Here is a 15,698-nt window from a genome sequence, read left to right as displayed (position 1 = left end):
CAGCCAACTCCAGGCTGTGTCATTCAGGCAATATATGGTTTACTAATGCCGCTGTGGGGCCTGGGTCTGGGAATTTCAAATTTTCTCATAGGTAGCACCCGCTATCCAAAATCTTTTTCAAAAATTTCTAAAATTGTGGTGTTTTTTTTTTTTTGGGGGGGGGGGGGGAATTGTGAAGCCCTGCTGTGTACTCATGAATCAGCCAACTCCAGGCTGTGTTATTCAGGCAATATATGGTTTACTAATGCCGCTGTGGGGCCTGGGTCTGGGAATTTCAAATTTTCTCATAGGTAGCACCCGCTATGCAAAATCTTTTTCAAAAATTTATAAAATTGTTCTGTTTTTTGGGGGGATTGTGAAGCACTGCTGTGTACTCGTGAATCAGCCAACTCCAGGCTGTTTCATTCAGGCAATATATGCTTTACTGATGTTGCTGTGGGGGCTTGTTGGATTTGGGCCTTCGTACCCACACGATGGGGTCCGGGTCACTCAAAGTTTGTTTCAACTTTCAAATAAAAAAATGATCGCGCTGCTGGGCCTGGGTCTGGTAATTTCACATTTTCTCATAGGTAGCACCCGCTATCCAAAATCTTTTTCAAAAATTTCTAAAATTGTGTTGTTTTTTGGGGGGATTGTGAAGCCCTGGTGTGTACTCGTGCATCAGCCTACTCCAGGCTGTGTCATTCAGGCAATATATGGGTTACTGATGTCGCTGTGTGGCCTGGGTCTGGGAATTTCAAATTTTCTCATGGGTAGCACCCACTATCCAAAATCTTTTCCCCAAATTTCTAAAATTGTGTTGTTTTTTGGGGGGAATTGTGAAGCCCTGCTGTGTACTCGTGCATCAGCCAACTCCAGGCTGTGTCATTCAGGCAATATATGGTTTACTGATGCTGATGTGGTGCCTGGGTCTGGGAATTTAAAATTTTCTCATAGGTAGCACCCGCTATCCAAAATATTTGGTTTAAATTTCTTAATTCATCTTTTAATCTTAGGGATTGTGAAGGCCTAGTGCCTACTCATGCTGCTGGCAACTCCGGGCTGTGCCATTCATCCACTATATGGTCTCCTCATGCTGCCAACACCTCCACGCTGTGCCATTCCGCCACTATATGGTCTCCTCATGCTGCCAACACCTCCATGCTGTGTCATTCAGCCACTATATGGTCTCCTCATGCTGCCAACATGTCCATGTTGTGTCATTCAGCCACTAAATGGTGTCCTCATGCTGCCAACACCTTCACGCTGTGTCATTCAGCCACTATATGGTGTCCTCATGCTTCAGCCTCATCCAAGCTGTGTCATTCAGCCACTATATCGTATCCTCATGCTGCCAACACCTCCACACTGTGCCATTCAGCCACTATATGGTCTCCTCATGCTGCCAACACCTCCACACTGTGTCATTCAGTCACTATATGGTCTCCTGACACTGATGCCCCCACCAGGCTCTGTCATTGTGCTGCTGTGCGGCAGTGATTCTAAAAGTGATGCCGATAATCTGCATGTTATTCTGAATAACAGTATTATTTCACTACCCCCAGGACACTCCATATGCGTTTTAGAACACAGCAAAGTGTTCTATACCCCTATAGAGGCTGTATGTAGGCTAGAAATAGCCTTTTTTAATATAGATTCGCCGCGAAAAAATTTGGATCGAAACAAACTTTTTCGGAATATTCGGCGAATCGGCTGAATCGAATTTTTTAAAAGTCCACTCATCTCTAATTGTGAGAACGCAGGAATCACATACAACACCCGCAAAAATCAATGCAATGCTAGTTTGTTTTACAGTAACACAGATTTAGCCTTAACAAATGAAGCTCAATGTCTGCAATGTGCTTTCCATACACTGCTTTTCAATATTGTAGTAGTAGTAGAGTGGTTCAACTCCTATTTGGGCTGTACACACTGTCCCTAACATAAATCTGCTTCTTACAGCTGCTTTTCCTAAAATGGACACTGCATCTGCACATATGGGCTTTTCTAAGGCATCTGACCCAGCCCTATACTGTCTCCTGATTGGCTGGGAGCTGTTAGCAAGGCATTATTGGCTTCCCTGAGAACATGTGACCCTTCCTCCTTCTTGCAAGATAATTGGGTAACCTGAGGTCATGTGATCATTCCTACTAGTTGCAAGGCATTCTGGACTCTACCCTAAAGTCATGTGTTCCTCCTTTTTTCTACTATTTTCCTATGGTGCCAACACCATTTTGCCACTTTTGGCTGAAGCAAACAAACCAAGGTCAGTAGGATTACAGTGATACTGATGCTGTGGGAGGGCTCGTATTTTTGTAGGGTGAGCTTTACTTTTAATTGTTATCATTTTGGGATACATGTTTGATCACTTTTTTCTTCCAGCATTCCTTTTAGGTCTTAATGCCCAAGCATTTTTTTTTTCATCCCTCATTCGTTGCTTTCTAAGTGCTGCGTTTTTCCTCCCGTTGACAAAGCCATATAGCGCTTGTTTTTGTGGGACAAGTTGTGTTTTTTAAAGTCAACATTTTGGAGTTCATTTAGTTAATATATCGAAGAGGAAATGCAGTTTTTTCATTCCTTTTTTGCATTTCAAAAATTCAGCATACTTCCTTTTTTAATACTATGTTTTCCCCTTGGGAAAGGAGGGGATGTGGACCTTTAGTAACGAGAGACTTTTGCTATTTTTTTCCTCTTTTCAGTTCTAACATTGCAATCACAGTGCCTTCAGGAGGCCCCTGAAAAGAAAATGAAGAACCTTGATGAAGGTTGCAAGCTTGCATAGTATGGTCTATTTATTACCTAATACATCCTGCTATTACTTTTTCAAGAAGCAACCTGGCCTTGTGATGTTGGGGAAGGATGGGGTGTTGGGAAGCATGATGTAGTTAGCATGGTATACTTAGATGGTGCTGGGCAGACCGCCTGATCCAATAGTATTGGCACTACTTATAGGCTTGTCAGCATGGTGCACTAAATGTAACCATATGACTGGCACCACAAAGATGACATATCTATTAGAAAGTGTAATACTATGCAACCACCCCTCATAAATTGTATAGTTTTAAGTAGATGTTTATCAGTATTTTGCATCTGTAACACCTTTCCATTTAACAGTGTTGCTTGTCTGCATCGTGCTGGGAATTGTTTTTAACCTGCCCCTATATTAGTACGTATGGACCCTTTTTTTTTTTTTTACAATTTTGAGTGATTTCGATTCCATTCTTAGTATTCTGTATATCAGGGGTCTAAAACTCAAATGACCTGTGGGCCACTGGAGGTAGAGGCTGGGTGAGGTTGGGCCGCATGCACCCCTCACATATAATGCCCTCATAATGCATTCCTCATCATCCACCAGGAACACCCCCCACCAGCAGAAGCACATCCATCATCCATCAGCAACAGCCACTCCCCATTCCCCCTACCCCCTGTGGTGATTGCACGAGCTGACAGATTATGGGGGTGCTATTGATGGGCGGGGGAGAATTAGGTAGGCAACAGTTTCCCCACATTAGGAAGGATGAAGTTTCCCCACATTAGGTAGCATAGTTTCCCCACATTAGTTAGCCGTAGCACAGATTCCCCACATTAGGTAGCCATAGCACAGATTCCCCACATTGGGTAGCCATAGCACAGATTCCCCACATTAGGTATCCTTAACACAGATTCCCCACATTAGGTAGCCTTAGCACAGATTCCCCACATTAGGTAGCATTCGCATAGATTCCCCACATTGGGTAGCTGTAGCACAGTTTCCCCAGATTAGGTAGCCTTAGCACAGATTCCCCACATTAGGTAGCCTTAGCATAGATTCCCCACATTAGATAGCCTTAGCAAAGTTTCCCCACATTAGGTAGCCTTAGCACAAATTCCCCACATTAGGTAGCCATAGCACAGTTTCCCCACATTAGATAGCCTTAGCACAGATTTCCCACATGAGATAACGTAGCACAGATTCCCCACATTAGGTAGCCTTAGCACAGATTCCCCACATTAGGTAGCCTTAGCACAGATTCCCCACATTAGATAGCATTCACATAGATTCCCCACATTGGGTAGCTGTAGCACAGTTTCCCCAGATTAGGTAGCCTTAGCACAGATTCCCCACATTAGGTAGCCTTAGCATAGATTCCCCACATTAGATAGCCTTAGCAAAGTTTCCCCACATTAGGTAGCCTTAGCAAAAATTCCCCACATTAGGTAGCCATAGCACAGTTTCCCCACATTAGATAGCCTTAGCACAGATTTCCCACATGAGATAACGTAGCACAGATTCCCCACATTAGGTAGCCTTAGCACAGATTCCCCACATTAGGTAGCCTTAGCACAGATTCCCCACATTAGGTAGCCATAGCATAGTTTCCCCACATTAGATAGCCTTAGCACAGATTCCCCACATTAGGTAACGTAGCACAGATTCCCAACATTAGGTAGCCTTAGCACAGATTCCCCACATTAGGTAGCCTTAGCATAGATTCCCCACTTTAGATAGCCTTAGCACAGTTTCCCCACATTAGGTAGCCTTAGCATAGATTCCCCACATTAGGTAACGTAGCACAGATTCCCAAAATTAGGTAGCCTTAACACAGATTCCCCACATTAGGTAGCCTTAGCACAGATTCCCCACATTAGGTAGCATTCGCATAGATTCCCCACATTGGGTAGCTGTAGCACAGTTTGCCCAGATTAGGTAGCCTTAGCACAGATTCCCCACATTAGGTAGCCTTAGCATAGATTCCCCACATTAGATAGCCTTAGCACAGTTTCCCCACATTAGGTAGCCTTAGCACAAATTCCCCACATTAGGTAGCCATAGCACAGTTTCCCCACATTAGATAGCCTTAGCACATATTTCCCACATTAGATAACGTAGCACAGATTCCCAACATTAGGTAGCCTTAGCACAGATTCCCCACATTAGGTAGCCTTAGCATAGATTCCCCACATTAGATAGCCTTAGCACAGTTTCCCCACATTAGGTAGCCTTAGCATAGATTCCCCACATTAGATAGCCTTAGCACAGTTTACCCACATTAGGTAGCCTTAGCACAGATTCCCCACATTAGTTAGCCATAGCACAGTTTCCCAACATTAGATAGCCTTAGCACAGATTCCCCACATTAGGTAACGTAGCACAGATTCACAACATTAGGAAGCCTTAGCACAGATTCCCCACATTAGGTAGCCTTAGCATAGATTCCCCACTTTAGATAGCCTTAGCATAGTTTCCCCACATTAGGTAGCCTTAGCATAGATTCCCCACATTAGATAGCCTTAGCACAGTTTCCCCACATTAGGTAGCCTTAGCACAGATTCCCCACATTAGGGAACATAGCACAGATTCCCAAAATTAGGTAGCCTTAACACAGATTCCCCACATTAGGTAGCCTTAGCACAGATTCCCCACATTAGGTAGCATTCGCATAGATTCCCCACATTGGGTAGCTGTAGCACAGTTTCCCCAGATTAGGTAGCCTTAGCACAGATTCCCCACATTAGGTAGCCTTAGCATAGATTTCCCATATTAGATAGCCATAGCACAGTTTCCCCACATTAGGTAGCCTTAGCACAAATTCCCCACATTAGGTAGCCATAGCACAGTTTCCCCACATTAGATAGCCTTAGCACAGATTCCCCACATTAGGTAACGTAGCACAGATTCCCAACATTAGGTAGCCTTAGCACAGATTCCCCACATTAGGTAGCCTTAGCAGAGATTCCCCACATTAGATAGCCTTAGCACAGTTTACCCACATTAGGTAGCCTTAGCACAGATTCCCCACATTAGGTAGCCATAGCACAGTTTACCCACATTAGATAGCCTTAGCACAGATTCCCCACATTAGGTAACGTAGCACAGATTCCCAAAATTAGGTAGCCTTAGCACAGATTCCCCACCTGGACTGCGCTACTTACATCTGCCTGCATGGACTTCCTAGCAAAGGTGCGCGCTATAAGTGACATCATTGCACGCGCTGCGCAGGACATCGGCGTCCCTGTGCAGTGCTTGCGATAATGTCACTCACCACATGCAATGCCACCAGGAAGTCCCTGCAGGCAGATGTAATTAGCAGTTTAGTGACTGGTTGCCCTGTCATTTGTGCACCGGGTCCCATGTAGCAGTGTTTGCCGAAGTGTGTGAAGTCTTCCGGCATTTTGCCCTGTGTGCCCGATGCAAGGGTAAATGCCTACAGAAATCACCTGCCCGGCCCCCGGAACTGCATGTCAGATCCCTGGTGTGGCCCACAAATGTCCTGCATGCCAGGATCTATTTTCAGTGACTTTTCCTCCCTAGCTTACAATAGAATTCCAGATTTCAGCAGCCAATGCTCCCATAATTGAGTTGTGTATATATGCATGCCGGTGCATACCAAAGATAGCAAACAGAAGAGAGTCACATGGATGACATTAAGCACTTGTGTGGTTGTGTGAAGTTCGGCACTAATCTGAACAAAGGGGGATTACACAAACATGTAAGGTAAAGTACAGATGGGTTATACACGCTGACTGTTTGCCTGGAAGCTGGCTTGGAGGGAGGCGCCATGCTTTAGCTATTAAACCCTGCTGTCCTGGGAATATAAAAGCAATCATTGTAAAATTGATTCCTGTGCCCCATACAAATGACTGTGATCTAGCTGTTTAACCTGGACTGTGAAATGGAGGCAGGTAAGAGGAGGCACCGAAGGGTTATAAAAAGAGAGGGACGCAGCTTGTATAGAGGGCATTGAACTAAGATGACCACTTTCCTTTCATGCACTACAGGCAATAAACAAATCTTTTCCAATCTCATTCCCAAGTTCCTCATAAGATGCTTGTTTAGTTTTATTATCATAGCTCACATAAGAGGCTGCACTAAAGCCTAGCATACATAAAAAGCTCATATAATACATATTACACAATAAAAACCTATGCAAAATAGCTCTATAATCCAAACATTCATAAAACGTATTTCTCCGATTAGAAATTTATTTGGTTCTTTAACCCTTCACAGTGGCTTTGGGATTTCTTAGTTCCCTATTTGCTCTTTTAAATTTAACTATAAAAGATATTTCAGAGATTATGCACTACAGACACCTATTTGAAGGGGTATTCCCATCTAAACATTTATGGCATAACAACAAAGGGTGGGATACATATATTTAACCATGCCTAGATTACTTTATATGGTTATGATTTAAGATGGGGCGGTAAAATGGTTATGCTCAGTATGCTAAGGCTCCTGCTATAAGGCTGGATGAAATAAGGCAAAATAGGAAACATAGCTGCATCAAAATCCACATGTTCCATTAATTATGCAGTAAATGCTGTGAATTAGCATTTAATTTGCTGCAAATTTCACCTTGTTTATCACAAGTATGAAATTTGCTGTCAAAATCCTTGGTATTTCTATACCAGAACATGCATGGAGTGGATTAAAAAATCTGCAGCAGGATCTCATTTCCCTGTTGATTTTTTTTCACAATATTTGTGGATGGGATTTGGATAAACCTACACATTTTTATCCTAATGTATATTCTAGATCCGGCCTATTGACGTCACGTGACTGTACAGAAGACTACTTACAGCACCCAGGGTCTTTTATTCAAAGCACTGTATACCTGGAAATTTTACACTAACAGCGGGACTGCAACATTGCTTTTAGCATCATTTCAAGATTTCAACATTTCAAAGCAGAGATGGAACTTAAAGCTCCTGAACCATGCAACAGAGCCTTCACCTAGCATTAATAGGGGACATATTATTATGTAGCAGGGTCTTTGGGCTCTGTATGGCACCAGGACTCTGCTTAACCCCTTAAGGACCCAGCCATTTTACACCTCAGGACCCGGCCATTTTTTGCAATTCTGACCACTGTCACTTTAAACATTAATAACTCTGGAATGCTTTTAGTTATCATTCTGATTCCGAGATTGTTTTTTCGTGACATATTCTACTTTAACATAGTGGTAAAATTTTGTGGTAACTTGCATCCTTTCTTGGTGAAAAATCCCAACATTTTATGAAAAATTAGAAAATTTTGCATTTTTTTAACTTTGAAGCTCTCTGCTTGTAAGGAAAATGGATATTCCAAATAATTTTTTTTTTTATTCACATATACAATATGTCTATTTTATGTTTGCATCATAAAATTTACGTGTTTTTACTTTTGGAAGTCACCAGAGGGCTTCAAAGTTCAGCAGCAATTTTCCAATTTTTCACAAAATTTCCAAACTCACAATTTTTCATGGACCAGTTCAGGTTTGAAGTGGATTTGAAGGGTCTTCATATTAGAAATACCCCACAAATTACCCCATTATAAAAATTGCACCCCCCAGAGTATTCAAAATGACATTCAGTCCGCGTTTTAACCCTTTAGGTGTTTCACAGGAATAACAGCAAAGTGAAGGAGAAAATTCACAATCTCCATTTTTTACACTCGCATGTTCTTGTAGACCCAATTTTTGAATTTTTACAAGGGGGAAAAAGGAGAAAATGTATACTTATGTTTGTAGCCCAATTTCTCTCGAGTAAGCACATACCTCATATGTCTATGTAAAGTGTTCGGCGGGCGCAGTAGAGGGCTCAGAAGCGAAGGAGCGACAAGGGGATTTTGGAGAGTACGTTTTTTTGAAATGGTTTTTGGGAGGCATGTTGCATTTAGGAAGCCCCTATGGTGCCAGAACAGCAAAAATCCCCCACATGGCATACCATTTTGGAAACTAGACCCCTTGAGGTACGTAACAAGGAATAAAGTGAGCCTTAATACCTCACAGGGGTTTAATGACTTTTGCATATGTAAAAAAATAAAAATAAAATTTCACTAAAATGTGTGTTTCCCCCCAAATTTCACATTTTTGCAAGGGTTAATAGCAGAAAATACCCCCCAAACATTGTAACCCCATCTCTTCTGAGTATGGAGGTATCCCATAAGTTGACCTGAGGTGTACTATGAGTGAACTACAATGCTCAGAAGAGAAGGAGTCATATTTGGCTTTTTGAGAGCAAATTTTGCTCGGGGGCATGTCGCATTTAGGAAGCCCCTATGGTGCCAGGACAGCAAAAAAAAAACCACATGGCATACCATTTTGGAAACTAGACCCCTTGTGGAACGTAACAAGAAATAAAGTGAGCCTTAATACCCCACAGGGGTTTCATGACTTTTGCATACGTAAAAAAAAAATAAAAAAAATCACTAAAATGTGTGTTTCCCCCCAAATTTCACATTTTTACAAGGGTTAATAGCAGAAAATACCCCCCAAAATTTGTAACCACATCTCTTCTGAGTATGGAGGTACCCCATAAGTTGACCTGAAGTGCACTACGGGCGAACTACAATGCTCAGAAGAGAAGGAGTCATATTTGGCTTTTTGAGAGCAAATTTTGCTCGGGGGGCATGTCGCATTTAGGAAGCCCATATGGTGCCAGGACAGCAAAATAACCCCCACATGGCATACCATTTTGGAAACTAGACCCCTTGAGGAACGTAACAAGGCATAAAATGAGCATTTACCCCCCACTGGTGTCTGTCAAATCTTTGGAACAGTGGGCTGTACAACATTTTTAATTTGCACAGCCCACTGTTCCAAAGATCTGTCAGACACCAGTGGGGTGTAAATTCTCACTGCACCCCTCATTACATTCCGTGAGGGGTCTAGTTTCCGAAATGGGGTCACATGTGGGGTTTTGTTTTTTTTGCGTTTGTCAAAACCGCTGTAACAATCAGCCACCCCTGTGCAAATCGCCTCAAATATACATGGTGCACTCTCCCTTCTGGGCCTTGTCATACGCCCCCAGAGCACTTTGTGCCCACATATGGGGTATCTCCGTAGTCGGGAGAAATTGTGTTACAAATTTTGGGGGGCTTTTTTCCCCTTTACCTCTTGTCAAAATAAAAAGTATAGGGCAACACCAGCATGTTAGTGTAAAAAGTTTTTTTTTTTTTACACCAACATGCTGGTGTAGACCCCAACTTCACCTTTTCATAAGGGGTGAAAGGAGAAAAAGACCCCCAAGATTTGTAAGGCAATTTCTCCCGAGTACGGCGATAATCCATATGTGTCCCAAAACTGTTGCCCTGAAATACGACAGGGCTCCAAAGTGAGAGAGTGCCATGTGCATTTGAGGCCTGAATTAGGGATTTGCATAGGGGTGGACATAGGGGTATTCTACGCCAGTGATTCCCAAACAGGGTGCCTCCAGCTGTTGTAAAACTCCCAGCATGCCTGGACAGTCAACAGCTGTCTGGCAATACTGGGAGTTGTTGTTTTGCAACAGCTGGAGGCTCCATTTTGGAAAGAGTGGCGTACCAGACGTTTTTCATTTTTATTGGGGAGGGAGGGGGGCTGTGTAGGGGTATGTGTATATGTAGTGTTTTTTACTTTTTATTTTATTTTGTGTTCGTGTAGTGTAGTGTTTTTAGGGTACAGTCACACGGGCAGGGGGATTACAGCGAGTTTGAGCTGCCGCGCAAAATTTGCTGCATCGCAAACTTGCAGCCCGATACTCACTGTAAGCCCCCTGCCCATGTGAATGTACCCTGTACATTCACAGAGGGGGGGACCTCCAGCTGTTGCAAAACTACAACTCCCAGCATGCCTGAGAATGTTTGGGAGTTGTGGTTTTGCAACAGCTGGAGGCACACGGGTTGGGAAACACTGAGTTAGGAAACAATGTTTCCCAACCAGTGTGCCTCCAGCTGTTGCAAAACCACAACTCCCAAACATTCTCAGGCATGCTGGGAGTAGTAGTTCGGCAACATCTTTAGAGCCAGATGTTGCCGAACTACAACTCCCAGCATGCTTGGAGTTGTAGTTTTGCAACATCTGGAGGACTACAGTTTGCAGACCACTAATACAGTGGTTCCCAATCTGTGCCCTTCCAGATGTTGCAAAACTACAACTCCCAGTATGCCAAAACTGTCCAGGCATGCTGGGAGTTGTAGTTCTGCAACATCTGAAGGGCCAGATGTTACAGAACTACAACTCCCAGCATGCCTGGACAGTAAGGGCATGCTGAGGATGTGTAGTTTTGCAACATCTGGAAGGGCACAGTGGTCTCCAAACTGTGTACCTCCAGATGTTGCAAAACTGCAACTCCCAGCATGCCCAGACGCCAAGGGCTGTCTGGGCATGCTGGGAGTTGTAGTTTACAGGGTCCTATTACAGCAATGCATGTCGCTTTACGGCGACGTGCATTGCTGTAAAGGGCCCGACCGCGGCTGAAGATCTACTCACCTGTCGCCGCCGCCGCCATCTTCATCGTCTGGATCCGGGTCTTCAGGGACGAGGTAAGTACCGGGGCCGGTCCCTAGCACTCCCCCGTCCCCCGCCGCGTCCTCCGGTCTTCCTCCCGTCCTCTCCTGACTCAGGGGCCGGGCAGGATGGGAGGAAGTAACCGCCCCCCCTCCTGCGATTGGTCGGTTAACTAACCAACGGATCGCAGGGGATAGGAGAAGGTGGCCGGCTTGCCACCTCGCTCCGATACTCCAGCATGGTCCTGGCTGTCTGCGACAGCCGGGATCATGCGAAATTACCGGGCGGTCTTGTCCCAGAGACCCGATCAGCCCGGTATCGCCGCAGATCGCAAGGGCGATTTCCCTACATGGCCCCCCTCGGCGTTTGCCCTGGATGCCTGCTGAAGGATTTCAGCAGGCATCCAGTTCCGATCTCTGCCCGGCGAGCGGCAGAGACCGGAAAATGCCATGACGTATGCATACGTCATGGGTCCTTAAGACCCAGGGTGTGAAGACGTATGCATACGTCATGGGTCCTGAACAGGTTAAAGGGGTACTTCGGTGGAAAACTTTTTTTTTTTTATCAACTGGTGCCAGAAAGTTAAACAGATTTGTAAATTACTTCTATTAAAAAAAAATATTTACCCTTCCAGTACTTTTTAGCAGCTGTATGCTACAGAGGAAATTCTATACTTTTTTGTCTTGTCCACAGTGCTCTCTGCTGACACCTGCTGCCCGTATCAGGAACTGTCCAGGGCAGGAGAAAATCCCCATGGCAAACCTATGCTGCTCTGGACAGTTCCTGACATTGACAGAGGTGTCAGCAGAGAGCACCGTTGGCCAAACAAAAAAGAAATTCAAAAAGTATAGAATTTCCTCCAGCATACAGCTGCTAAAAAGTACTGGAAGGGTAAAGATTTTTTTAATAGAAGTCCCTTACAAATCTGTTTAACTTTCTGACACCAGTTGAGTTAAAAAAAAAATATGCTTTCCACCCTTTAATCCTGCACCCTACATCTACTTCCCTTTATCAAAGATTTGAACCTTAAAAATGAGAAAAAAAAATGTGACAATAGTGTTGGGGTTCAATTGTATGTGAACAATTGAATACATTATCATTTGGTAAATTTCTTTTATCCACATGGCGATCCACCATCATCTTGAAGCCTTATAAAGCAAACAACAAATTACTTCACGAGGCACTGTATTTTGAAGAAAGGAAATATGCAGATTTTTTTTTAAATGCTACATGTGTCCATGTTATGAGATGGAAGAAATAGAACCATACAGATGAACTGTGTGATCGTGTTGCCACCTGGTGGTCTTTTCAAGCAAAGCTGCTGTATTTGGTAAATCACTTGTCTGTCTCCTACGTATTCCGCAGCACTTTACAATACAGAAGGTAAATGTAAAAACAAAATTATATTAAACAATTTAAAGAAGAGGAGCAAGGGCCCTGTCCACAAGAACTTACAATCTATGAGGAAGTAGCGGTGACAGAAGAGATAAAAAAGGGGTTGTTATCTGTAATAATCCAGCCATTTTCCTTTGCATGATCAGAAAGACAAACATGACTGCTGTTTTCATTTTGGAATGGATAGGGGTGATAGTGAGAAGACCAGTTAGTAATGAGTAACAATGATAAAGACAGTAATGAACTAGAGCAACAATAAGAGTTTCTATAAATAAATAAACAATAAATAAATAAAAGGATCTAAGTTCAATATAATCCCAAGATGGTAGATGTGACATACCTCACATTGAGATGGAAACATCGGGTTCAGGTCGGTTAGTAGATCATAAAAGGATTCATCAAAAACTGTGCAGATGAAAAGTCGACCAGTTGCCCATAGCAACCAATTAGATCGCTGCTTTCATTTTTGAAAAGGCCTTTGATCTGATTGGTTGCTATGGTCAACTGGTCAACTTTTCCTCCTGTTTTGTTAATTGAAACAAAGCTGTAGACCGTGTTCTGTTAGCAATGAGGAGAGCCACTACACTATCCTCAATATAAAAGGCTGTCACTGGGGATGAGCGAATCGAATCTGATGACTCCAAATTTGTTACAAATTTCAGGAAAAATGTATTTGCAACAAATGTGAATATTGCCACGATTTGTTCGTTCGCTTCATTAAACTCCATTTAGTGCGGTCCAGGTTCCAGGGCATCTAAAATGGCGGATCCACATGTGAGGACATGGAGCAAGGAATCCTGGGAAGGCGGGTAGGCGGGATGACCCTTAATGACATGCAGCATGCAGCCTATCAGCAGTCAGTCTCCCCTGTGATGTCACAGCCCTATATAATCGGCAGCCATCTTGCGGCCAGTCACATCAGTGTTCTGTTGCAGAGAGGGACAGAGAGCAGTGTGTGTTGCACAGAAAAGCATTTTTACAGCAGCGATTCACCTCCCAGTCACATCAACGTTCTATTGCAGAGAGGGACAGAGAACAGTTTGTTGCACAAAAAAGCTTTTTTACACCAGTAATTCACCTCAAGCCCAAATCCAGCCTAGAAGCACTGATAGGGAAGGGAATGCAATTTTGGGTGTAGTACACAGCGACTGTATTCCGCAGCACTGGTGTGTACAACCACTGAAAAGCTAATAGTAGCCAGCCAGTAAGGGTGAGCAGAGCACTAAAAGCAGATTGTCCTCTATTAAGTGTAACCTGTGCGTATATCTAAGTGGTGTACCATTTTGTTCCTGTTAAATTCTTAAGGGCCTAGATACCGTGAAAGGCCAGCCAAAATACACACCTGCTGGTGTTGTAGACAAATTCTGTTTTACCCTGTTCCGGAACGTAAGGAGTATGCTTACGCCCTGCATCCCGAGTCCTTAAGGATGTAAGGCGTATGGATACGCCCGTGGGAATTCCGGTCCCCGCGTTTCAAAGGTTAAAATATACCTTCTTCATTAGGCTTACACATAATAATGAAACATCCATTCAATTTATACTCACACAGCGTCTCTCAGACACCGGCATCTTCCGCTCACTTCGTCCCTTCTGGTCTCATGGTCACATGATCGTGGTCACGCAACCATGGCTGTTACGTAGCCGCCACGTGAACTAGGTTAATCACTTGCGCTTGCGCTGTGACTGAAACCATGCGTCCCAGCCTGGAACGCACAGGTATCAGACACGTGTATAATTAGGGCATGCGCTAATGATACACGTGTCTGATACCTGTGCGTTCCAGGCTGGGACGCATGGTTTCAGTCACAGCGCAAGCGCAAGTTATTAACCTAGTTCACGTGACGGCTACGAAACAGCCATGGTTGCGTGACCACAATCATGTGACCATGAGACCGGAAGGAACGAAGTGAGCAGAAGATGCCGGTGTCTGAGGAGACGCTGTGTGAGTATAAGTTGAATGGATGTTTCATTATTATGTGTAAGCCTGATGAAGAAGGTATATTTTAACCTTTGAAACACGTTGCTATATTAAATGAATTCCTGAATCTCTGGCTGTCCTGACGCTGTGACTTGTTACCTATATCCGGCGCTGAGTGATATAAGCTGTCTTGGAGGGGGTATCTTTGGTGAAAGGATCATCTAGATCCCCCACTGTGGAGTAAGTGCACATACCACTCTTTTTACCTACATACTTTAAGTCGTACTTCATTGAGCGCTGGTCAACTTTTTATGCTTTTTTTGTTTATATTGTCTATGTACGGGCATTGTTATGTTCCCAGAAGACTGTGCGCTCTCCAGAATTGATAATTTGTGAAGAGACTACATTTATATTGATTGACTTGACTGCTATCTAGGCCCGTGGGTGTTAGTGGGGAGTTGCCTAAGGCACCACTCCACATACACCGGGTGAGTTTATATTTAGATTCTTGATATAGGTGGTGGGACTTGGATTTGAGCGCTAATTCCCTCTGTATTTTCCTGTACATATACTCTATAGATACTGTGAAAGGCCAGACAAAAGTACACACCGGGTGGTGTTGTAGACAAATACTGTTTTAAATGTAGTGGAGCGTATTGTACTCCCCTCATACACGCACTAAGTATTTCAGGCAGAGAAGTGCCAGGACATGCACAGAGGAGTGGCAAAGGCCTAAATTCATCAGGCAGAGGTCGCAGCAGACTAGGGCGAGTGGCAGCAGGAGTCACAGCGAGGGACCTAAGCTCCTGGTATCAGCTAGCGGTCGTGTCTCGACCTGCAACCCATCTGCCGCCATCGATTGGTTAAAATGGTCAACCACTTCATAACAAGTGACATCTGAGACCCCCAGTCAACAGTCGGTGGGTTCATCAGACACAACCCGCAGTTGGAAGTCCCTGTCCTCCCATTGCCTCTGTCCTATGCTGTTCCCTCCCCCCACAGAAGTATCTTATGCTGTGGTTTCAGCTTCACTATTTAGTGAGGACGATCTACTAGAGAACAGTCAGCAGCTACTGCCCAGCCAAGGAGTGGAGGAGACATCCGCCGCTTCCTCTGCTAGGTGGGCAAGCAGTGATGAGGAGAGTGGCATGGGAGGTGGTGTTGGCAGCATTCAGGCT

General features: G+C 44.0%; 1 long non-coding RNA gene across 4 annotated transcripts in view; it reads right to left on the bottom strand.

The window, feature by feature from the left end:
- Positions 1 to 13,038, bottom strand: part of LOC130356014 (uncharacterized) — a 165,227-nt gene extending 152,189 nt beyond the window's left edge. For all 4 annotated transcript variants that reach the window (XR_008888736.1, XR_008888738.1, XR_008888737.1 and 1 more), the window contains exon 1: positions 12,943 to 13,038. This is a non-coding gene — a long non-coding RNA (uncharacterized LOC130356014). The remainder of the gene's footprint in view (positions 1 to 12,942) is intronic.
- Between the last annotated feature and the right edge of the window lie 2,660 nt (positions 13,039 to 15,698).

The sequence above is a fragment of the Hyla sarda genome, chromosome 2, assembly GCF_029499605.1.
Source record: "Hyla sarda isolate aHylSar1 chromosome 2, aHylSar1.hap1, whole genome shotgun sequence".
NCBI classification, from domain to species: Eukaryota; Metazoa; Chordata; class Amphibia; order Anura; family Hylidae; genus Hyla; species Hyla sarda.
This window is presented reverse-complemented; position numbering and strand designations above follow the sequence as displayed.